Source organism: Phascolarctos cinereus, unplaced genomic scaffold (genome assembly GCF_003287225.1).
Source record: "Phascolarctos cinereus isolate Bilbo 61053 unplaced genomic scaffold, phaCin_HiC Scaffold_2;HRSCAF=192, whole genome shotgun sequence".
Lineage (NCBI taxonomy): Eukaryota > Metazoa > Chordata > Mammalia > Diprotodontia > Phascolarctidae > Phascolarctos > Phascolarctos cinereus.
In genome coordinates, this window is record NW_027555625.1 from 327,356,492 (window position 1) to 327,361,350 (window position 4,859).

Below are 4,859 nucleotides of genomic sequence, written 5' to 3' on the forward strand. Positions count from 1 at the left end.
AAATTAATCTGACAGCATATGTGATATTTCACACCTGTTGTCTTCCACTTTTACAAAGAAGGGAGGGAAGTATATTTTCTCAACTCTCTTCCATGGACAAAGTTTATCATAATTGCACAGTGTTCAGTCTCTTTTTTTGTTGTTCTTTCTGTTTCCATAATTTTAGTCATTTATATTTTTCTGTTGGTTCTGCTTATTTCATTTTGTATCAGTTCATGTAAGTCTTCCCATGTTTATCTATAGTCTTCATATTCAAATTTCTTATAGCACAATAAATCCACTACACTGAAGTACTGTAATTTGTTTAACCAATCCATGGGAACCTACTTTGTTTCCAGTTTTTTCAGCTTTTCATTGTAATTAGTTATTCTTGCTACCTAGGTGCTGAGCTTGGTTATTTTTTAACAGCTGAATGAATAGAAGAGTGTCAGTGCCCTTTGCGTGGGATGCCACTCAAATTAAAAAGAAAACAAAACACAGAGGTGTACAAGGAGAAACAGAAAGTTAGTTTATTATAGCTATGATTATTATTATTTCAAATCTCGAGATTTGGGTGTCCCTCCGTCAGTCCATCAGTAAGCTCTGATGACGGGAGACAGCCCACAGAGGTAGAAATCAGCTTATATAACCCTGAAGACTCAGTTCCCCTTCCTTCCCCCAACTGTGGGCTCACAATCTCACACTCCAGGCTCTAGTTTAGGACAAAGGTCATAGTATACATCTCTATATTTCTTAGTTTGTTGAGGTAATGTCAAAGAAGCAATTAAAAGAAATGTGCAGTTAGGAAGATAATTTACAATTGTTTTGGAAAGTTTTAGGGATTGAACAGACAATGTTGGGAACAGGAAGACATCTAAGTAAAATCCTGTCAAAGGGAGACAAGGGAACTTGAAGAATTTAGGGTTTCCTGGGACTGGTAGATGAATGGGAGCCAAAAAAAGAAAACACATTTGGGTAAGGTCAAAGGCCAGGCCAGAGCTTTAACAATTAGACAAATTCCCACGACTAATGTCTGGCACCAGGAGAAGAAAAAAATGATCTTACAGAAATCTATACTGAATCCTATGCCACCTCCTGGACCCACTACCAGATCCAGGATAGTCTTGTCCCAAATCTTAATTACACTGAGAAGTCTTCACAATGGTATTCCATTCACCTTTCAATTTGGTTACCCCAAAGCAAAGTCCAGTTTATCTCACCCTAGTTACAGCCCTAACAACAGCCACAACCACACCAGACATGTATACAGTAACTTAAGGTTTCCGAAGTGTTTTGTCATATTTATATGCTATCTCATTTGAGCCTCATAAAAATCCTGTGAGATATGTACTCATGCTGTTTTCAGATGACATGATTTTGAGAGTTGTTTAGTCCAGTGGTTCTCAACCTTTTTTTTAGTTTGAGGACTCCTATTAAATGTCACACCATTTCTACTTTCCTCTCCCACCCATGATATTTGTTACAACATCAGAAGCCATTTAATTTAGAAAATACATAATGATAATAATTTTGTAATGCTTTCGAATTAATCTGTATTTTATTCATGACAATAGCCTCTAGATATGTTAGTAAAATAGCTCCATATATACATGCCATATTATTTATTCAGTTTGTAAAAGGTATGTTTGCTAATTTATGGATTTACAGACCTCTAAGAACAACTCTGAGACTCCACAGGACTCTTTGGGCCACAAACTGGGGTCTACTGATTTGGTCTAAACTCCTTTTTTTAAAGATGAAGAACCTGAGGCCTAGAGAGAAGTGACTTCCTCAAGATCATGCAATGACTCAGGGGCAGGATTAGAGTGCAGGTTTCTTAATTCCTTGCCACTAGCTCCAAGACTGGAGAAAGCAGTGTGGTTTAGTAAAAAGACTTCTGGGTTGAAGTTAGAGGACTTGGGTTTGAATCTAGTCTCTTCTACTTATAACTTAATGTACTAGCAGAAGTTGTTACCCTGTTAGTTCAGGTTTGATGTTGGCATTCCTAGCTTATTCAATAGTAGTTCATAAAAGGAGGTTTATTTAGCCATAGAATAGAATGAATATTCAACAAGGACACTCCCATACTTGGCTGGGGTAGACCAAATCCCCTCATCACCTTATGAAAATACATCTGGTCAGCAGGTCAGGTCATGTCTTTAGACATCTACCTAACCTAAAGAAGCCAGACCCCATGTGGGTTGGCCTTTTTATGCTCTGAGATGACTAGGAAGCCTCTCTAATCCAGCAGAGGCTCCCAGGAAGTCGAAGTCAAAGGAAGTATAGTTTAAGCCTTAGCTGCTCAGAGTAATCACATCCCTGGGACATCTTTGTCACTTTTTTATTTTGGTTTTTTGATGAGACAATGGGGGTTAATGACTTGCCTAAGGTCACACAGCTAGTGAGTGTTGTGTGTCTGAGGCCGAATTTGAACTCAGGTCCTCCTGAATCCAGGGCCAGTGCTCTATCAACTGCGCCACTTAGCTGCCCCTCATCTTTGTCACTTTTCAAGGGAAATCTAGCCTAACTTGCATGGAGGAAGGGATTAGAATTTTACTCTCACCACACTGTGGCACCTTAGACAAGCCATTTAACTCCTCTGGGCCCCAAATGCCTCATGTGTAAAATAACGAGGACTTCCTGTCGAGATGACTACCCGAATGGAGGCAGACCTCCTAGGTTCCCCAGCCAGCGTATAACAGGCTGGTTTGGGCCCTGTGTTCTGACACCACTGCCATGCCAGGTGTGAATGATGGGGTATGGCCCAAAGCTGAGACCTCTCCTCCTTATCCCAAAAAAATTTGGGTCTCATTTGTCAACAGGTCCCAGAAACCCCACCTTGAACTGTCCTTGATTTTTCCCACTTGATCAAGTCTCTGGTATTTGCCTGAGGCACTGACCCATCCCAGTCAACTAGCCTTTCATTGTAGCCTATGCCCAATCTCCCAATTCTCTGTTGCCCAGCCCTCCATTGTCTGTTACCTCCTGATACCCCCTAGCTACTTCCCATCCTTTACTCTATCTAGACCCCATTCTCCCTTGTCCATTGTAGTCCAGGTCCCCGGCTTTCTCTGTTACCTCACAGTCACCTCAGCCTACTGGCCACTCCCATCCAGATCCTTTTTCTATAAAAAGAGTCAATCTCATCTACACAGAGCAGATTGTTAGAATGAGGCCCACCCTCTATAATAATAAACCTTGTCTTTGGCTGAAAGAAGGCTTGGGTCGAATTTAAAAATTCGGGCAGAACTCCTGTGTTGCTATTTTGAGGCCTCAGCACTCCTAACCCTCAACAGTGGAGCTGCCTACTTTGGATGAACCCAGCGAGCAGGAGGTGAATGTCAGGTCTGCTGTGCTAAAAGCTTCAGACCATCATCATCATGCACAGTGTGATAAAGTCAATAAAGAATTTATGCCTCCTGAGAAGAGAAGGACCCAATGCAATGTTTAAGCAAAGGGAAACTTTCCAATCAATGTGCTCTGGATTTCTTCAGAACTATAAAGACATATTACACTGAGCCCTTTACTGAGTATTGGACCTGTGCTAACTATTCTGAGCTTCAGGAGCTTCATTGATGTTGCAAGGAACAAGCAAAATTTCACAACTGTGTCCTGAGAAAACTGGGCTGGGTGTACCCTGACTAGGGAGAATTGTCAAAGATTACAAAAGTGAGCATAACCGGACCAATACCAGAGAAACTTTGTCATTCTAGGCTACAACCAGAGTGAAACCCTGTTTTTGAGGAAGATTTGAAGCCTCTGAAATACGGCAGCTGATTCTATTTCTGGAACTGGTAGAAGAAAGAGTTGTATCTATGAAGCTCAAACCCAAAGACAGCCTCAGGCCATGAGGACAGAATTAAAGACTCTTGCCCAGCTTGTCTGCCCAGACCAGTGGGTCCTTCCTAGGAAAATAAAAAAGACCTCCCCCCAGAAAACAGTAAAAACCTGAAATTCATACCAAACTGAATAATTATCAAGAAATCCAATGGAAAACTGCAGTGGGTGACTTCTTCTACCTCAGAACCGCATGAAAACTACGCCAGGAGGTGTATGATGATGCAGTGCTAACATTCTAACAGGCCAGAGAGAAGAAACAAATGCCCCCCCAGATCCACAACATCTTTAAAGGGTGTTGAGGGAGTTAAATAAGAAAAGATGGAAGATCTAGGAGTTGAACTGGTTCTCTTCTGAAGGAGTAAAAAAGGGAAAAGAGAAGAAAAGGTAAAAGGAGCTAGGTGGTGCAGTGGATAGAGTGCTGAGCCTGGAGTCAGGGAGACTCATCTTCCTGAGTTCAAATCCAGCCTCAGACACTACTAACTGTGGGACCCTGGGTAAGTTACTTAACCCTGTTTGTCCCAGACTACTTGGGTACTCCTGGATCCCTCCCACAGTCTTTCTGTATATAAGATTTGTCTTATCTCCACTAAGGGACTCAGATTCTTAAAATCTGGCCTTCTTGCATTAGCAATAGAAATGTTCAGATTCCTTAAGAGTCTGGCCAATATGGCGGATTCTTTAACAAACCTTGTCTTTGCCTGAAAGAACGCTTGGGTCAAATTCATTCGGGTATGACCTGCGCATCATGATTTTGGCGTTTCAGCACCCCTAAACCTCTAAACCTCAACACAAGGACAACAATATTCTGTAACAGCGATTATGCACACCCCCACTGCCTGAAGGCCATACGTGTTACATTTCATACCTCCCTTAAAGGGATGTGAGGGTGGTGTCTATTCTCTCTGCCATTGACTCAAGCCCTCACCAATTGTGTTCTTCCAGTTTTAGGGGTCCCATGCACCTCAGTTCCATTTAACCATTTACAAAGGAATATTTACTTCAACAATATAGAAAGACCAAATATACAAATATCCTCCTCT

The 4,859-nt window shown here is 41.6% G+C and overlaps 1 pseudogene; it reads left to right on the top strand.

Annotated features, from left to right (window-relative positions):
* The first annotated feature begins 2,627 nt into the window (after positions 1 to 2,627).
* On the top strand, positions 2,628 to 3,835 carry LOC110216658 (NADH dehydrogenase [ubiquinone] 1 alpha subcomplex subunit 8 pseudogene; annotated as a pseudogene).
* The last annotated feature ends 1,024 nt before the right edge of the window (positions 3,836 to 4,859 follow it).